We start from the raw sequence: 20,492 nt of genomic DNA, 5'->3' as shown, positions 1-20,492 counted from the left end.
TGTACATTCGTGCACCCCTGAACGTCTTGACTCTCTCATAAGGTCTGCAGGTTTACCCACCACTCAGTTTACCTCGCATTCAAATGTGTGCAGCCGTGGACTTGCAGCACGTGGGGAAGGATGTTAACGTGGAGACTAATTTCCTTAAAAGCCAATTCGTAAAAACGTTTGCTTTTCCTTTTGCCCTCACTGCAAGGACATAGTTCACGGTACTGAACTGTCAAATTGCCGCACCTGAGGGGAATTTCGAAAGGTGTTCAGGGAGGGGAGAGCTTGTGATGTCTATTCTTTTAGTGACTAACCTAGATTTTTTAATATGTTTACTTAACACACTCTAAATTTCGTAAGTATGTTTCCCCTCCTCTTAAGCACGACATGGATCTTAGAATGTTCTAACGCGGATCGGCATCGGCCCCTGAACTTAAATGCTGTTGCCATCCAGCATTTCGGTTCCATCCTGTGTGATTTGCTTTACCAATCAGGCTTTACTCTTACTGCTGTTATTTTATACAGCAAATGTGTCTTTTTATTTAACCGTATATTTGGTCATACAGCTGCTCACCAGATTTTTGTTTTTTGTTTTTTTTTTCAACTCAAATTTTCCATTTATGCTCAAACCCCAGAGAGGACTGGCTTGTGCTTGTCAATTCTAAGGGGAGTTTTTTTTATTTTCCGTCTCCACTCCAACCGAGGTCAAACCAGACGAGAGTCCTTATTGTCCCATGCTTCGTGGTATGTTCATGTTGACGTTAAGCTTATACTCAGGCTGTAGCTCTCTTTGGGGACCCAACTTGATGTGTGGGTTTCTTCTGAGAGCCCTACCTTAGGCCAAACTTAGATTTTTATTCCTCGTCTTCTAAATCCTGTGCATCCGTCAAAACAAAACTTCAAGGTCCCCGAGGTCTGTCAGGTAACCAAAGCAAGTATCATCCGCTTTGATGTTCATTTTCCTTCAAGCCGCTCACTTTCACTGAGTGTTTAACCTCTGTGGATGTCTCGCTCTCTCTCTTGCTGGCTCAAAGATGCGTTTTTTAAATCTTCTTTAAAATTCTATCCGTTCCTTTTAGTTCTTTTCAAAGGGAAAACAATTCAGAACACCTATCCGCCTTGCCGCTGGGGCTGCTAGTCTGCAGTTCCTTATTCTAAACGATCGGCATCTTCTCCTAGGAGGGCTCTGCCTCAGTGTGATAAGAACAGCTGACGCGTCCCTGAGCATCACTGCACGTTGGGTACCGTGAGACGTGTTTTACTTACATGGAGTCGTCTAATCCTCGCAAGACCGCTGAAAGGTCGACCCCAGGTACTCTGACTCCAGAGCCCACGTTCCGTGTCTGCAGGGCATGGATGACAAAAGAGGTTCGATATCATGTGTATGGAGAAAAAAATATATGCAAATCTTTCCTAATTAACGTGACCAGGAATACTCTACTGACGTGTCAAAAGTCGCTTGTTCTGGCGCTGGAAGCGGGTTTTCTGTGGCCTCTTGATGAGCTTTGTGTTCGAGAGACTCACACCTACTGCACAGATGGGGTCACATCTGTGGGACGACGGAAAGCCAGGATGGTCGCGAAGTTTCGTCACACGTGCCGTATCTGTAATGTGGGGAGACTATGCGAGACCCAGCCTTGAGAAGGAGACTGAGGTGGTCTCTAGACTCAATGGAAGGAGGGTTTCGTCTGATTCTCGGGGTCTGCCACAGGCCAGAATGTGGAAGTGCCGTCTCTGGGACGTTCCTGACCCAAGGACATAGGACAGGGCAAAACCCCGTCTGAGAGTCAGACCCTCCTGCCACCCGTCCTGGCCAACTGAGTCCACTGTCCCCAGACCCTCACATTCTGCTCTCTCTCTTCCTCCTGCTCCATGGTGAGTGGAAAGCCTTGCCCAGGGAGGTCTGCCATCCTCCCCTCTCCACAGTTCCTCTTTCTAGGCCGCGTTTTACCTAGCTTGTCCGGCTCAATGAAAGGCAACCGGATTCACGATTCTGCTGCCTTCGGTCTTTGTGACATGCCGTTTTGGTTGATATATGTGAAGAAAATCTAACTGACTACAAATGCGTAATTGGAAAAGATGAGAGTATTTTAATATCCTCCTCAGATAATTGTGGATATTATCATTTGATTACATACCCAAACTGGACAATTGGTAGTTTCTTAAAGATTAGTCGCCACATGCGATCAAAAATCATATCGATTAACTTATTATACTGTTACTTTAAGATCCGTTTTGTTCAAAATGAAAGACATTGAGTTAGACGCTGTATCACCTCTCTAGTACTGCAATCATGTGGTGTAACAAACAGCTACCGAATAACAGCGATGCATAACAACAGGCATACAGTTAGCTCATGAGTTTGCGTGGGTCAGCTGACAGAGGTTCGGCCGGGTTGGATGGCTCTGCTCCACGTGTCTCTCATTCTCTTCCTGGGGCCAGCAGAAGAGCCTGGGTATTTTCTTCTCACAGCAAAGTGCAAGAAAGCAAAACAGAAACACCTAAGGCTTCTCAGGTCCCAGGCTCGGCCTTAGCATACTGTCACTTCAGCCTCATTCTATGGGCCAAAAGCGAGTCGCATGTCCAAAGCAAAGTCCAAGGATGGGGAAAATGCACCTCTACCTTTCCTGGAAGTAGAACTTCGCAGTCAAGTGGCAAAGAATGTGGTCACAGGGAGGAACCAGGGGCATTCATGCAACACACTGCCATTTACATCTAAGATCGCTTCCATCTCTAAGAAAACTTAGAGCATCTGTTAAATCAAAAGGCTTACCTATGGGGTTTTCAAGACGCTGAGGCCCTTGTTCATTTGTTTGTTTGTTCGTTTTTAACTTGCTCGGGCCAATAAAAGAAGAGAGAGAAAATTATGGGAATGGGGAGGAAGAAAGGCATGGAGGGAGGGAGGGGTACGAAGAAAGGGGAAGAAGAAAGAGGGGGGAGGGAGGGGAAGAGGGAGATGTGAGAGAGGAAGGGAGAGGAAGGAGAAGAGATAGGGATGTGACTGAACTTGTCCTCGGAGAGCCCCACCGAGTGTCACCGGAACTGGCAAAGAAGCCCGTCGCGAACAATGTTAGCTCGTTCTTAGGAACTGGGTTTAAAAAAGACATCGGTGATGATGCCACCCAGAAGGAGGTGCATGGAAAATGTGGTTATCTAATATACACTTTATTTTTACATGTTCTGTAAAGTTGATTTAGCATAAAGTACGTCTAATTATTTTAACTTGTAAAGCCTTTTATTATAAAACAAATGAAATTTCATAGAAAATTATCTATATTTAAAAACTGAAAGTAAAATTTCAAATCATATTTTTTTAATTGAGGTAATTTTCTACCACAGTTTCAGAACATATTCATAGCTTTACCCCACCTTTTCACAGCATTTACTGATTGGTGTGGGCAGTTTCAGGTTATAAGTCTCTGATTTAATATTAAGTTTGATTTTAAACTGTTTCCAGTATTATGGTCTGTTATTTTCATCTTGCATGTTTCTCTTATTTTTTTATGCCTTTTTTGTTAACTGTTGTTTTCTACAGTGTAATTGTAGGCCTAGAGCAAAACAAAACAAAACAAAACAAAGAATTGAGGAGATCACCTAATTTAGCAAGAGAGAAAAAATGTCTCGAAATCTGTTTCGATTAAAGTGCTATTGTGACAAAGGTTAAGACATGTTTATAGCTAATGACTGCGAAAGCTGGAATCAGCCAGGAACCTGAAACCGTGATGATTAACGCTTTCCATCTGCAGAGCCTCTGAACCCTGAAACTCGTCTGAACCGATGCGCGTTCGGAGGCAAGGGCCGTGTAGGAGGCCGAGGCGTCTGGGCGGCAGCCCCGGCTCCCCTGCCCGTCACAGGGACGCGTGCCCTGAGAACGGCCTGCTCGGTAAGGGTCGCTGCGCTCGTAGCTGGCTGCTTGACTTCTGCTTGTGGAACCCGAGAACCGCATCAGTCCGGGTCTAGAGCAAAGTCGTCTCCGGGACGCAGAGCACGGGAATCCGCCCACCGTGACACCGCTCAGAGTGTCCCGGGGCCGCCGCGACTCACAGTCCTGCGGCAACCTCAGAATCAATCTGCGCAACTCGAGCGCGGATCACCCTAAGGGCGGCGGGTCGGGTCGCAGGCCCGCCGAGGCGGAACGCGGCTCGCCGCCCTCCCCGTGGGCCGCCCTTCCTGTCCCGATCCCCTGTGCCTCCGTCCCACCCCCCACCACCGGGGCCCAGCTGGGGAACCTTCCGTGCCCGTCCAGCCGGCCTTGTTCCGCGACGCCTCCCGCCCTGGCTGGGAGCACGCCGTCTTCCCAGGCCCGCCCTCACGTTCCCCTCCGTCCAAGGTCCAGTTCCACCCTGGAAACCTGCATCGCACGCCCGTTCCCTGCTTTTCACACAGTAACTAGAACCTCAGAGGCTCCAGGAAAAAAAAAAAAAAAAAAAAAAAAAAGAGCGTGGAGTGGGAGGGACGGGAGGAGAGTCCGCGGCTTGCGGCGGGGGCCCGGCGCCAAGGTCAGCCCCCGCCGGCAAGCGATGCGGAGCGGCGAGCCAGGACTCGCCTTTGCCGGCGGAAGAGCCAGGCAAGTTCAGAGTCAAAAGTACTCACGGTCCCGCACCGCTCAAGGGCAGGACGCGTTCCGAAAACTCCGCGGCTGCCTCCGGCGAAGTCGGAGCTGCGCGGACATCCCCGAGTGCGCCCGCACAGCCCGCTGCGCGCCCCTAAGCTGCACGCCTGGGCGGCCCGTCGCCGTGCCAAAGAGCCTGTGCCTAAATCGGCCGCGACAGGAAAGGACGCGCCCGCAGCGCACGAGGAACGCAAGCCCAGCCGCGTGAGCCTGCCGCCCCGCGCTCCCCGCGAAGGTTTCCGGTGGGCGGGAGGCGCGCACTCCAAAACGACGGCCAAAGCATGCGCGCTCGGCACGCACGCCGGTGCCGGGGCCACGTACCGCGGCGAGCGCGCGCTGCAGACCGCACGGAACTGGGCCGCTGCACGGTCACGCGCCCGCGCCGCCGCCGACCCGTGCGTGCTGCGTCGTCCTGCGACGCTGCGCCGCCGCTCGGTGGCGGAAGTGGCTCGGCTCCATCCTGATCTCCTGGGCCCGCCGTCACACGCTGAGCCGAAGCGGCGACACCCAGCGCCCGGCTGTCCCGGCCACACAGGCCGAGTCATCCGACCGCCCGCCCGTCCGTGAATGTTCGAGTTACCTGGGTTTTCCCGCCACGCCTCTCCCAGCTCGGCTCCCGCGAAGCCAGCGTTCGGGCCGTATCGCCTTCCAGAAGAATCCGCCCCGCCCGCGGGTTACTCCGTGAGACGTGCCTTCCTCGCAGGGACTTCCAGTCCAGCTTCTGGTGCCGGGTTCTGTCGTATTTCTAGATGCAGTGCCCAGGAATGCTCAGCCGCGGTCGCCTTCCGAGGCCGCCTCTATAAGACAACAACGGGTAGTTCCAAAAACAGGGCCTGCGCACTGCCGGCGGCGGAGCAGGGAGGACAGGAGCTGGAAGGAAGGACGTTAGGAAGTGTCTTCGAGCACAGGAAGTAGCCCTCGATTTTTGTGACCGTGACTAGATGATGCAGAGGCAGATTTTATAACGAGGGGAGCATGAAACTGGCAGAATATGGAGCCTCCCAGGACCCAATGGCCCCAGTTTTGCCATTAACTAGCGTATGACCTCAGACGACACGGAACCTCAATCTCCTCATCTGAAAATTCGGAGAGGGGTGCGGAGGAGGAGTGGGCTACCAGAAGGATCCCCGAGGCCCCAAGCGGGTACAGAACAAAATAAGGGGATCTGGCGTCGCTCAGGCGCAGGTTCCAATGATGTCATTTTGTGGGTGATACTGTGTCTTGTGGAGCAAACCTCTTGTCACTAATGATGAGGATGACGATCGCTACCTCAGTGGACTACTGTGTAATTAATGAAGGAATCCAACTTTCCCTTCCTCGGCATCTCAGCGATCCACTCCTGGAATCTAATATGCCCATCAGCTCGGGAGACACACCTGCCCTTACGTGTCCCAGAACAGAAGCCTGCCGACCCAAAGACCTATCTTTTGACACCCAAGGACCTAACGGCGTTACCTTTGAAGGGAAAAAAAGGAAATAAGGAAGGAAGAAGGAGGGAGGGAGGGAGGGAGGGAGGGAAGGAAGGAAGGAAGGAAGGAAGGAAGGAAGGAAGGAAGGAAGGAAGGAAGCGGGTGGAAGGGCAGTTAGGAGAAACTCCCTTCGATTAGTTCTGTCCCCCCGGTCCTGCAGAGGGACATAGACCCAGACAAGCTCGGGGCAAACAAAACGGTCCTATTCTCCTTCTCTCGACTGGAATCACCTGCCACCCCCAGGCCTGCGACACACACATCCGCTCATATTTGTGAAAAGCTTCCAGCATTTTCTGCCGCACTTCCCCGATTTCCTCCTCACAAGGGCCCTGCAGTTCCTGTTTTTTGACCAGCCTGCGACAGTGGGAAGAAAGGCACGAGTCCCCTGTCCCCCGCTCTGAGTCCCTCTCCTCTCCTTTCCGCTCAGCCAGGACGACGTCACGTCTCTGCGTCCCCGCCAGGAGGAGTCCGGAGGGGTGACCAGAGAATTGGCTCAGTGGTTAGAAACCCGCTCCCCAAAAGTCGGGGCGCTGCAGCTGGGTCCTCACGTCCGGCCCCTTCCTGCTTGCCTGCCTTCTGAACTTCTCTGGAATCAGGCACCTGGGACTGAGCTGACACCACGACTCCCTCTGTGTGGGGGCCGTCGCGTCATTCAGGAGGCGGGGCCTCCAGCCCCCGCCCCACCACCCCGTCGGCATTTCCCATAATGCCGATTTCAATCCGCTTTTCATACGTTTTCTTAGAGACAGGCGTGTATTTGAAATATAGGGCACGTTTCGTGTTGGGGTTTTTAAGGAAAAAGGATTGTCCGTAAATGTCATCCTGGTTCCGAGTTATTTTTGTTCAATAGTATGTTTTCCAGCTCTATCAATGTTGCTTAACGTAAACCTGAATTATTATTTTTGACTGATGCTGAGATTCCAATCTTCTCATCACATTTTCTTTATCTATTGGCTTAGAAATCAATAGTCATTTAGTTTGCTCTGAATTCTTTGCTCCCACAAACCACTTGAGGACGTCTATGGGACGTACTCCTAGGAGCAGAGGTGCTGGTCGTGGAGTATAGGCATGTTTAATTCCACTCATTGTGCCAGCAGGCGCCCTGAACTAACTCCACACGTTTACGCTGGCGCCAGGAGTGCGTGAGAACCCGTTTCCCCACGTCTTCACCAGCACTTGGTATTACTTGACTTTCCAATTTTTCCAGATGATGAACATAAAGTGGTAGTAGTATTTTAATTTGCATTCCTTCGAATATCGACGAGATTGAGCATCTCCTCAAATATTGATTAGCTATCAGGATTTCCCTTTCCGCCAATTGTCTAACCACATCTTTGCCTACTTTTTCCTCCTGAGTTTCCTATCTTTTTCTCAGTGATTTGTAGGAATTCCTTTTCTACTCTAGACATCGATCTCTTCTCAGTTGATATCCTGCTCTTACACACATACTTTCTATTTCCATAAAAGGCAAGACGAGAACCTCGTTGAGAAAGTGAGATGGAATGGGCCTTGGTCTTGCCGAGAACCATTCCGGCCCTCCCCAACACACTCCAGCATTCGTTAAGTTCACGCCTCAAGCAGCTAGTTAGCTACATGTGAAACTGATTTCCTACATCCCGTCTTTTGTCATACTTCTGCTATGTTACTGGAACTCCCGAGACGAATCCCAAGAAACACTGATCTCATCACGTACTGACTCTTTCCCCCTTCTCTGGAGAAAGACTGGGCCGATGGTTCCTAGCGGAGAATTTGTGTGTGTCTGTCCAGAGCATAAATCAAACCCTTTGCAACAAGGAAAGCAAACACATTCTGATCGCTTATTATCCTCCCAGTTGCTAAAGGAAGAATTCATCAGCCTAAACAGTATGAGGTGGCTAAACACGTGACAGTCGACAGTGGACAGATCAAATTGGCAACGTTGTGTCCGTCACGACGGTCGCAGCCCAGAGGAGCCTGTGTACCACATGTCACGCCGAGCCACCCGGGAAGGCACTTGGCAGCAGAGCGAACCGTCAGGGGCTGTGGGAGGCAGGCTTCGTAGTGACGAGAGGATGGGTGACCTTTTGTTCCCGTGGGAGGGTGTGATTCATTCGTTTGAAAATCATATGGGCTGGCAGGAAGGCGAGGCCCTTTGCTTGAGGACTAGGTGGGGTGCAGCCGGTCCGGGTGATACAGGAACTGGCCATGTGGACTGTCCTTCCCGCGAAACATGTCGTCAAGAGCAGGGGGCCTCATGGCTAAGCCTTGGGGGGGGGGGTCCTGTGAGGCTCAAAGATGTCAGAGCAGCACTAAAATTTAGGACTTACAACAGGTAATGCTTCCAGTTTCACAATGAGAAGTCCCTTTTCTCTACTAACCGTGTTTACTGGATTTTAAATTTAAGAGGAAAAAATGTAGCTATCTCTCTGGAATGAGACAAGAGTATTGTAATTGGATAGCACTACAGCCCATAATACTTTCCCACAGGAAAACTGAGTGATTGAAATACGCATGCTCCTTTCAGAATAACCTGGTCACACTAACGGAGGCTGCTCACTGGTCACAAGTGCTCCTGCTTTGTAATCCACCCTCCCAACACCAAGAAACTCAGCCAGTGCGGGGGCCCTGGGCCATCAAGGTGCTTAGGTTCCCGTCCTCAGACAGGGCTTAACAACAGACTTCACAGGAAGCGGAGATTAGAATTCTTTTGGCTAGTGCTAGTGTCCTGATTTCATTTTGATCAAAAGACCTAGAGTAGGCTGCAGAAGGAATTGTCCTGTGATGGACAGAAGAATGGCCTGTGAGAAGGTCACCTCACACGGCAAAAACGGATTTTGCAGATGTGATGAAGTTAAGGACCTCGAGAGATCAGGATGGACTGGCCGGAAGGCCCAATTTCATCAGCTGAGTCCTTAAAAGCAGAGGACCTTTCCAGGGAGAGATGTGGCCGTGGAGGAGCGGTCAGAGAGAGATGCAGCGTGGCGAGGGCTGAAGGTGGAGGAAGGGGCCGAGAGCCGGTGGCTGTGGGAAGCCTCTAGAAGCCGGAAAAGGCGAGGCGATGGGTCCTCCCCTGGCGGCTCGGGAAGGAGTGCAGTCCTGGCGACACCTCGATTTTTGCCTGCGACGCGCACGTCAGACGCCCCCCACCCCCCACACACAGAACCGTGACGGGTGGTAATCAACTCGCGCTGTGTCCAGCCGCTAGGTTTGCGGGACCTCGCGACAGCAGCCGTAGGAGCAAACGCACAGCTCTGATTCCGGCGCGTCTGGAAATGAAAGGCGCCGCGCCGTTCCCAGCACAGAACGTGGAGAGGTCAAAGACGAAAATCTTCCCACTTCCTTCCGACTGCCCGCGCGCCTCGCCCCCGAGCCGTCGACGGCGCCCCCTTGCTGCGTTCTGCCCCCGTCCCTCGCCCCGGCCCCCCAGGGCTGCCCGTGCACCCCCGTCTCCAGCGGTCCGCCGGTTTGCGTCGCGGCTGCTTGGCGGTCCCCTCTTTCATGTCTCTGTTCTTACGTTTGTCCCCTTCGACACCATAGCAGTTCGAATCATCCTTCTCTCCCTAGCAGATGGACAAAGTTTGCCTTGACCAGTGATGGGGAAGGTTTCCAGGACTGGGAGCAGTCGCTTGCGATTTCAAAATTATGTCAGTGGGCTTATCTCTTTACTAGCCCTGCCAACGCCTTTCCGTCTTCCCCTGACGGTACGGATGTTTACGTATATTAAGAGACAAATATTAAACACTCAAATTATAAAGCTCAAATGGTAACAACCATGCGTTTGGCGGAATAAAATTAAGTCTGTCATTTTAGGAGTTAAACTACCAGAATCAAATAAATACGTTCCAAATAAAGTGGACGATCTGCTATGCCCCGGGGCTGAGGCCCGGACTTGCCAAGACAGGGTAGGCGGGAGGGGAATGTTGGGCCATACAGTGCGCCAGCTCAGAAATCCAGCCAACCCCACTGAAGCGAGCTTTGAGCCGGAGATGCCTATGAAGACATAAGCCCTGAAATTAGGAACAATCTTGACAAGCACATAAAACATCCCATTAGGGTCAAGGTGACCTCAGCTACCCAGTTGACGTTTGGGTCCGTGTACATAATATGTTCATTACTTTTTGCTCTCAATACCTTTTTGCAGAAATGTCTGTGTCACCAAGTGTGTGCGCACGGGTTTGTGTGTGTGTGTGTGTGTGTGTGTGTGTGTGTGTAAGACGTGCTTCTAGAATGTGTCATTTCTTAGTTCTGTCCCTGGGTAATTGGCTATTTTCTTGCCTACACTATTAGAAGGACATTTGATATAACAAGACAAATCTGGTATGATCTCAATTTTGTATGGATTATACAGGATTAGTCATTTCCAATTAAATTCCAAAGAAACCTCAATTCCTACAGAGGAGGGGAAGAAGAAGCAAGTAGACAGATGTGTATGGTTTCACCCGAACTTCAATCAAAAAATTTGCTTTGAGCTGTTTTCGATTTAATTTGGGCACATTTCATTTTTCAAAAGCAAAAGCCGAAAGAGAACACTTTTCTATTAAAAGTCTTAAAGCCACTGGACCAGGTGTCAGCCGTGGTGTTAGAAACGTAAACCATTTTGGCTGATGATTATTTTTTTAAATATTTGTATTATGTTTCATAAATTTTCATCTTTCATGGTGACAGTCTTCACTCTTGCAGAGATTATTCTGGGTTTCCTGGGTTTCCTTCTTATTCAGAATGTTCAACTTACTACAAACAAAACAACAAATTCTTAACAAGATCTTCTTAAGAAAAACCGAACATAGATTTGCTGGATATATTTAGCAATAGTGTTGACAGATAGTATTTTAATCCATTTATGAATATATATAGATGTATTAAAGGATTAGTTGCAAAAAAAATATTTTTCTTTTAGAATATAATTGCCACTGATGATAAACTGTGTGTGAATGATAATAATTAATAATAATAATAATACAACTTAGCAACCTCTAGCCCCTCCTGCTCCCCCACCCCCCACACACACCGCCACCACCATCGCCACTACCTGACGGCATTAGTCTTTCCGGGCCTTCTGTCCTCCATGCATCCTCTCTTTTTGAGCATTCCCAAGTCTAAGCCAAGAACCCGGTAAACTTGGGGGTAGCTACTCTTTCCTGAAAGCGCCAGGTCTCCCTTTCTATACCTTTTTTTCTATTGCTATAGGGCCTCCTTCCAACCTCCTCCTCCCAGGGAACCCAATGCTCTGTTATCTCCTCTTATCCCCTACCAAACCTGCTCTCAGAAAAAGATGGATAAACTCCCTCCAAATTTACGTTACGAAGCCAAAGGTTTCCTCCCCCTTTCAACGGGGGCTTCAGATTCGTGAGAACCACCCGGACAGGCTGTCTCTGGAGCGAGGGAGCTCCTGGTCATCGCGTATCTTTGCCACTGGTGCTGGAAAACTCTCGACACAAGAGGGAAAAGGGAGAGGTGAAGCACAGGATGGTGAGGTAGACCAGATATCCTCCGAGGTTTTTCCAAACCCGACTCAATGGTTCCGTGATGAAGCAGAAAAGAGGGAAGGTTCTGGAGGAGAAGGGAGGGAAAAGATGCCGCCGAGGTGAGTTTCGACGAGATTTTTAAAGAGATTAATAGGAAAATTTTCAAACTCTAGGGGTAACTGGGCCTACTAAGATTCTCAGTTGAGACTATTGGGCAGAAGACAGCAAAATATGAACCTTAGCAACCTGACAATACGGGCCACTGAATTCCCTTTTTTTCCATTTCACAGTTTTATCTAGAGATAAACCAAGGTTTCAGACACCTCTGACACCATACGGGATATTTCATTTTTTTGTTGTTGTTGTTCTTTAGAACCAATAAGAAAGGCAAAGGAGAGTAGAAGTGAAAGTGCTTTGTGCACATCTTCGGTGACTTAAAAAAGTACAAGATCACACCATACTTGCCCCTACTTAAGTCATCCATTAAATCACTGCTACATGCCAAGGCCTGCGATTCATTTATGAACAACTGGATGTGATCTCTCCCATCTGTGAGAATACAGTCTAGCAGACAAGACAGATCGTAAAACAAGATTCCGTAATAACATAAACAAGCGTTATGTTAGAGAAGCATCGTGCCTTCCTGAATGCAGATTAGAGAGTTTCCCGGAGGAAAAAAAGAAACTATTCAAGCCGATGTCAGAAGTATGAGTAGGAACTGAGGAGAGCGTGTTTCCGACAGAAAAGCATGTAAAAGGCCCGGACGGGATAGAGCATGTGGCCCTTTTTCGAAGCAAAAACAAATCCATCGTGAGGAGAGTATCAACGGTGAGAGACAGACAGGAGAGCTAGGCAGGGGCCGGGCACGGAGTGTCCTATAAGCCGCATTATGAAGCGTGGGGCTCATGCTAATAGCAATGGAAAGCTATTGGAGGGCGTTTCGTAAGGGTGCGACCCAATGTGAGTTGTGGAAGGGTCATGCTGATGACGGCCTGGATAGAAGATGGCAGAGTAGCAAACGAGATGGCAAGAAGGGTAAATGCGGTGGGTAGGGAAAGGGGTACACGACCCTTTAGGAAGTAGAGTTAACGAGCCGTGATTGGCGACGTGGGCAAGGAGGAGGGAGGGCGCCAGGGTGAGGGGCCGGCGTCTGACCTGGACGACTGTGCGCACGGCGGGGCTAGTCCTTAAGGTGGGGGACATGACGGGGGTTTGGCACCTGTCTGCCCGGGCTGCAAGATGTCAGATCAGTTCGAGACTGAGATGCGTTTTGAGATACAAATTGAGATACATTTTAAAGTCTCACGGGGACATACGAGTGGCGGAAGGTTGACCCAGGTATCAAGAAAAAGGCCTCCGTGAGTCTCCGAGGACTCGCCTCAGGCGGTCAAAATACAAGGCTGAGGAAAATAGCCCAAGATAAAATCGTCCACTCAATTTCTGCAAAAAGGGAGAACTATGCTCTCAGTGCCTTTGGACCCGCTGCGTGTCCCGTGCCTTGTGACGTCACGCCTGCAGCAGCGCCACATCCTGCACACCAGCGGCGGGAGCACACAAGAAAAGGCGAGGCTCGGCCGGGTTTTAAAGTCCGTGGGAGGCCCGGGCCGAGCCCTCGTGACTGCTGGGACGTAGCCTGAGTCCGCCCACTCGCTTCGCAACACGCCCCGGCCCCCGGCCCTCGTCTAGCTCGTGCACCTGGACACCGGAGCTTCCTGTCCTTAGCAGCAGCGCCGACACTTAGAGCCTCAGCAGAACGGAGTCAAAGACAGCGCCTGCCTCAACGGGTTTCTGTGAGGGGTCACAGAGAGGGCGTCATTATCTGAGCATAGTGCTTGACACACAGTGAGCACTCAATAAATGTCGGGTGGTGGGGGCGGTGACAGCGGTGGCCGTGCTGACGACTCGTGGGCATTAGGTGATCCCGAAACTCTCGAATCACGAAATTATCCAACTCTCCTGTATTTTTAAATTCACGCCAAGTATGCCTAACTGTATTCCGGGCATTTAAAAATTGAGAATCCGTACATGGCAACTCCCTGTTCATCAGTCCAGCTGATAAGCCATTCAGGATCTAACTTTTCCACGTATACAGCATCCGGGGGCCAAATCGAAATAGTTGTCTCGGTTTTTCTGATTAGTATGTTGTATTTCTTTGTTTTATAAAAACTTTTAAAGGATTTAACTAATCTTGATCAATTTAGCACATTAGTAAAACATGAAATTTAAATTTAACTTTTGATTTGGCTTCATCGTCTTGAAACAAACGTCAACATTAGAGAGACTACGTCCATTGAAAAATGTAATGGATTACACTGCAATTTAATATGGAGACAGAGGTCGAGAGATGGAAACTTTTGTCTTATACAAACAAAACTTTCAGCCATAGAGTTTTCTTCACGTCAGTATCTCCAGTTTCTTCACACGGCTCTCACTAAATATTCTTTGAAGGATGGAAGGGAAAGAAGTAGAGTGAGATCTGAGCTTTTAAGAGCAAAATGTCTGTTGAGAGACTAAACTTATTAGAGATCCCACCAGAAAAAATTATTCCATCACATAACTAAGAAAACTAAAATTATGCATAGATAATCTGACACAGGTTTGCAAAGCATGGTCCCTACATCAGCACCATCCACACCAATGGGCAGCTTTTTAGAAATGCAAATTCTGAGGTCCTCTTAAGACTCACTGAGTCAGAAACTCTGGGGTCGGGGCTGGATGACTTCAACAAACTCTCCAGGTGATTCTGATCACACTCAGGTTTTGAAACCACTGAGGAGGAGGGCATCATGGGGATCCATAGACTTCTTAGAGCCACCAGGTGTTTAAATACTAGGTAGAGGTTTAGGTCTCGGTTAAAATACAAGCACCTTTGCTCCCAGAATTCTGCATTCGCCCTGCACACTTCACACCCTTCAAGTTAACTGCAGATTCAGTGTAGGCATTTACCCAACAAAGATCCGAAGAGGAATATTGTTATAAAACACAGTGGAAAGAAATGGACGTAACCTATGAAGTCCTTGAGGACGGAGACAAATGTTCACTCTTGGACGCCCATTTTCTGTGAGGGCGCCCGGCACGCAGAAGGTTCCCCATATCTGTCTGTCAGATGAATGGAGATGTTACACGTATGGGAAGGACCGACCCGGCTGGCCCCTCCAGATGGTCTAAATGGGAAGTCGATGACGAAGACCTGGGCTTGGGTCCCAGCTCCGGCCCTCGCATCTGTGCGACCCCATGCTAATTCCTTCATCTCTCTAAGCTTGATTTTCCTTGTATGTACAACGGAGATGATAACAGACTTCATCTCATGGACTTAGTCTGACGATTAAAAGAAAAACGATATGTAAAGGACATAGCAACGCGCCTGAGACATAGGAAACTTTCAATTCAAGTGAGCTCTTGTGGTTAATTTTTAATCATAGTTGTTATTACTTTGAAGGACTCAATGCTCACGAGTAAGGCCCCTGCCTTGTTCAAATCTACACTGTAAGGACTTACGCCTAGCCTTTACGGCAGCCTGTTTTTCCTGAAAAAGAACACAGGAACCTGTTCTTTATTAAAGTTCTTCCTAGGAGGCAGAGGGTTACGATCAGAGGATGAGGTAAGTGCCCCATTACCGGGTGACTCTCGCGTTTTAGGCAGGTTTTAGTTGGCTAACAAGGCCAACTACTTCATGCGTATGGAGGTATCTCTGCCAAGGTACAGACTCCTCTGCTTTTCGTGATGTTTCCGGTCCTTACCTCTCATGGTAGAAAAGGAAAATGAGAAGGAAGGGAGGGAGGAAAGGAGGAAGAGAAGGAGGAAATCACAATCTTCCTGAAATCCTTTCGTAAGATAGCAAGTCCAGTGTTAGAGGAACGCTGGCCAAAGAGTCTCAAGGCGAGTATCTTCACACAGCTGCCTGCAAATCTAATCAGAGATTTGAAGCTCTGACCTTTTTTTTTTTTTCAATTTCTAATGCCTGGGTCCCACCTCCAGAGATTCTAATTAATGAGGCTGAGGGACCGTTTGGGAAAAGTAGTAAGACTAGCCTTTCTCTTTCTCTAGCAACCCACGTGGTCATGTCTGACCACAGTTGCCAATCAAAATGGATTGAACCCAGACACTCACACCAGGATGCCTGTAATACGGCTCAAAAAGAATACGTGGACAATAACAGTGTGTCTTTGGGATTGGTTTTTTTTTTAGCCTGTGTGCTTAATTTATGTTTTATTTTCAATTTCTTAATAACTTTACTGCAGGAAAATTTAATTACATAAGGAAGCATTAGTCCATTTACAATGTAAAAGCTAAGTTATGAGAATGTTCTCGCTAACCTCTAGGGGGAGCTCATGGCCCCTTCCCCCCACCCCTCTTCCTGCCGGCCCTGGGGAGAAGCATTGTTTAGGTTAAAGTCAAGGCTTTCGCTGGCTATTTGATATTGGAGGGTGCCCCGCTGCCAAGTTCACAATTGTTAGAATGTGTGTGACCTATTTTAGATTCTCTTCTTCTTGGCAAACTGTGGGGAAAAAGGATAAGATCTACACTTGGGTTTTTGTTTGGGAGACAGAAATAGACAGTTTACATTGTTGGCTCATTAGACATATATCTCAGAGTAAAAGAAGGTCTTCGTGGGGTTCGTTGGAATTTCTTGGAGTTCTGCACGAGGCTTAGGTACTAACCTAATGTTTCTCTGCCTGGTTTGACTTCGCCTTCATCATCTGTCAGATTTTATTTCTCCCCTCGCCCTCCCACGCTGCCCCCCACCCCCACCCCCTCCAAGGAACCCCACAATGAGGGGAGAATTCTGTGTCAGGATTCGGATAGTGTCCTAACAAACATTTTAATGGCATCGCTGTTCTTACTTGGGTGTTATTTAGAGAAAGAGAGAGAGAAGGAGGGAGGGAAGGTGGAAGGAAGGAAGGATGGAAGGAAGGGAAAAAAGAAGAAAAGAAAGACAATAAAGGAAGAGACGGTAGCTCTTAAAAAGATAAAGGAATTAAGTTAAAAATAGCAAGGATGAATTTTTTAGTTTGAATAATGGCAGTATGGCAACGCCCGACTTTGCCTCCTCGGTCGTCCATCAATATTTCTAGGAAGGCTGAAGAAGCACATGAACAGAAAAGTGCTAGCGAAGCAAGGTATCTAATAAAAGATTTACCAGATTCTGAGCGAAACTATCATAAGCATTGACTCGGTCTGCAATGACCTCTGACATCGGCTTCCTGGAGCTGGGCACCGGTGAAGGGCGCCGTCCCCCACAGGCCCGCCCTCCCTTCAGACGCCAGCTCCCAGGGCAGAGGTCCCCAGGCCACCCTCGCTTCTGACCGCCATCTACAAGTTCGGGGATTCCCACCAGCCCCTCAGGCTTGATCACTCACGAGAACAATTCGCAGAACTCACAAAACCACGGTATGTGCGATTAAAGTCTCATCGTGGCAAGAGGACACGGATCGGAACGACGGAGAGCGATACACGCGGCGAGGCCTGGGAGGGCGGGACCTCTGACACCTTTTGTCCCCTCCCCGCGGAGTCAGGGCGCAGGGCCCTCCTCCCACACCGCAGGTGACGGTGCGCTGAACGCTGCCGACTCGGGAAGCTCGCCCACGCTTCGGCGTCATATTGGCATCTTTGCTGGAATTATGGGTTGAACTCAACGTCCAGTCCCGCACCCCTGAGGAGGTCTGACTAATACCGCTGTGGCCGGTAGGCAGCCCTCTGTCACATAATGAGCGTTCGAAGCATGCCTGGCCTCCCACCCTGAGTCATCTTACAAGCGTAAACTAGCAAAGGGTCCACCGCAGCCCGCTGAGTTACCAGGGCTAGCCAAGAATAACACCCTCCCATCTCCCAAGAAATTCCAAAAGTCTAGAGGTTACGTCCTGGGAACCAGGGCGAAGGCCAGCCAAGTTCTTTATCTTACAGGCCAGCAGCTCTAAGATGGTGGGGAATATGGTGAGACTAGCAAATTCCACGAGCCTGGGCCCATCGCCACCCTCCATTGGCTGTGCAATGAGTCCCTTGATGAGGAAAATGCTGTGCGGAGCAGCATGACGGAGGATGAGGCCGTCTGTGAGTTGGCGGATGCGAATCCAGGCAGAGCACGGCGTGCAGGGAAGGCAGGTGGAGACCCGGAGTCAGCGTCTGTTCTGGCGAGAACGAAACGCTGCCCGTGCGCGATGGCAGGGGTCCGGCGGTGACGACCTGCGCCAGGTAGCTAGCTGGTCACCCTGCGGAAGGGTGCCTGCCCTGCCGGGGACTCAGCATTGACCACCGCATTCGGGCCGGCCCCGGCGAGTGGAAGCCCCCGTTGCTGACCCCACGCATAGCCTCTATCTCTTGTTCCTGAGCCAATCAGACAGCGACAGGGTGGCCGGGGAAAGAGGCCGTGACCCATGGAACGGGTCATCTGTCCACCTGATGGTTCACTCCTCCTCTGCTGAGCTCCCCGTGATAAGCATTCCCATGGGACGCAAAGATCTCTGTGTCTTCTGCCCGTCAGAGAGGTTTAGTCGCATACCTTCCCCCAAATTTCCTTGTCACCAATTTCCTTATGTTTCTCCCAAGTCTCTGACCATGTATGCAAACCATCAGCCGTCGCCCGTGAATCAGCATAAAACGTGTATCTGACTAAGTAAAGCGAACATACAGGTGCGCCACTTAGAGTCCCGCCCACGGGGAGGGTTCCTCCCCACCACGGTCCTCCGGTGATGACCCAGAAAGCAGCCATACGGCTATAGCTGTCTCCTTGCAAGCGGAGCCTGCACACCACACAGAACCATCTGTAAACCAGGCCTGTCTACACTGTGACTGAGTCACAGGCGACTGCCAAAGGCTCCGAACGGACACTTCAAGCCACTGACACTTCAAGCGCCACCGGACCTGCAGGATCACATGACCGAACTGGCCGCGCAGCCGGCGCGGCAGCCGGATCTGGTGCAGCGCCTCCTCTTGTTCTGGGCTCCTCTCAAAACTAGAAGCGTTTCCGGGCACTCAGCAGATGGCTTGGAGGCGTACCCCCAAATCAGGAATGTGTTGCTTTCAAAATCCAAAGACGCCCACTGCGCATTGTGCGTCTTTTGAGCCGTAGGAGGGCCAGACGCGACGACTTCTGTCTCACCTGAGAGTGGACATCTTAACAGGCTCCCCGCCCCTGGACCCCTAAGATTTTCACCACGGTCAAAGGCCCATGACACTTGTCAGATTTATTTCCCATCCTCTGATGTTCAAATGCCTTACCGGTAAGTCTAGAGTAGTTACTATTTCTCACTCACTTGGTCCAATCAGCATAATGTCATCAATGCGAAAGTCCGGTGTAAAGTCTCGTCGAAGGGAAAGGTGATCGAGATACCTGCGACGTAAATTATGACGTGCGGCAGGAAAGTCGATATATTTCTGACACCAAATGCCCGATTCCCCTCCCAGCACGGTGCAAATGCCCAGACACAGAGTACTGCCGACCAGGAACGCTAAGCTGAGCCTTGGATAGGGGTTTCATTATGTAGGCAAGGTTGATTAAATCACGGCCCATATAGTTGAGCTCGCTCTCCAGCCCTAACCTCCCCTCCCTAGATGTCAGGATGATCTCACTGTGACTCAAGGCTCCAACTCTTTCATCATAATCATACGGTTGGTCTTTGTAATAAGGCCGGCCTCTCATCCTGAGTCATTTCCTTCACATAAACTCTCAGGGCTCACCACAAACAACAAAGATGTTTTCATTACTGGAGAAATTCTAAGGATTTAGAGGTTATTTTCAGGAACCAAGAACAAAGCTCAGCAAAAAGTGTTCATTATCTAGGCATACGCGCACGAACGAGGCTTCCCAGAACGTGGGACAACAACAACTACTACTCCATTCAGGAAAACTCAACGGCAGATCAGACCAGAACGGGGTCCGCGCTCTAACCTGGCCCCTGGACGCCGAGGTTTCTTTGACAACATGATGCTTTTAGCGGGTCTATAGCAGCCCAACATCCAGATCCAGCATAACTGACTTCACAATCTCCCTCCCGACAGGCGTTTGAACGGTTTTCTGCTTCCTTCTATCTGAGACACCACGTCCATGTCTAAGGGTGCGTATTCTCGAGCTGCTCTGTTCAGGCGGCACGGGAGGCCCTGGAGACACAGCGACGTACCAGGACTTTCTGCTCGTACACATTACAGGCCACGGTGCAGAACGAACCAGTATCAGGTGACAGGAACGCGCAATCAGGAGAGCTGTGGTCTCTGTGGGGACACTTGGCGGGAGCATCTAGTCTAGGGTGGTAACTCGCTCTCTCTCTCTCTCCCTCCCTCCCTCCCTGTCTCTCTCTCTCTCTCTCTCTGCTTATCTCCCCCAAAAAGAAGTTTTATGTTCTCTCTCCTCACACACATTTCGGTCGATATCTAAAATTGTCCTCATGTTTAACCAGTTGGAAATGACATAATCCCTAGCACAATAGTAAATATCAGCGTTTTCAAACGAGGCAACTCTTTTGTGTTTATACCGGGGATGGACCAGAAACTCGCTTCTCACCCGTCTCATCCATCGCTTGCAAGACACGAGTAAGCACCGCCCCGGGGGTCGGAAATTCTGCATCGGTTCGTTCTCTCCTTGAGATCGGATTTTCATTCCATTTCCCCCACAAAACTTTATCCTAAATCAGTTTATATTTGAAACACTTTTAATTATCATCCTACCGTATTTCCCACCGATAAAACATATCGGTTAAAATTTCTTTTTTATTTTATTTGCGGTAACAAAGATTGTAATTGTTTAAAGTTTCTTCTGGATTAAATTCTCCTTAAAATGAGTAGTAGTATACAATTGATCAAGGAATAGGGAAAAACAAAGTTTTAGTGAAAGTGTGTGTTTTAATGAGGTGAATGGAGCTTTAAAAATCATCAGACGAATAATACTTTATGCTAAAATAAGACGAGATCGGCATCATCTTTATTCCCATTTTAGTTCTTATAAACTAAACCAAGAAATCTTACTTATATAAATATATGGGAATT

At 49.5% G+C, this 20,492-nt stretch overlaps 1 protein-coding gene across 13 annotated transcripts in view; it reads right to left on the bottom strand.

Annotated features, from left to right (window-relative positions):
• Window positions 1-20,492, bottom strand: part of TNFSF4 (TNF superfamily member 4) — a 71,604-nt gene that overhangs the window by 30,507 nt on the left and 20,605 nt on the right. For 8 of the 13 annotated variants that reach the window (XM_036234630.1, XM_036234625.1, XM_036234632.1 and 5 more), the window contains exons 1-2: window positions 16,874-17,866; window positions 5,181-5,397 (exon numbers count right to left, since the gene is read on the bottom strand). The gene's annotated coding sequence lies outside the window, so the exon portion shown is untranslated. Of the gene's footprint in view, window positions 1-1,254; window positions 2,579-5,180; window positions 5,398-16,873; window positions 17,867-18,766; window positions 19,331-20,492 lie in introns of those variants that run through there. The other 5 variants (XM_036234628.1, XM_036234626.1, XM_036234627.1 and 2 more) reach the window with 5 other exon arrangements.

This window comes from Rousettus aegyptiacus, unplaced genomic scaffold (genome assembly GCF_014176215.1).
Source record: "Rousettus aegyptiacus isolate mRouAeg1 unplaced genomic scaffold, mRouAeg1.p scaffold_m13_p_17, whole genome shotgun sequence".
Taxonomy (NCBI): domain Eukaryota; kingdom Metazoa; phylum Chordata; class Mammalia; order Chiroptera; family Pteropodidae; genus Rousettus; species Rousettus aegyptiacus.
This window is presented reverse-complemented; position numbering and strand designations above follow the sequence as displayed.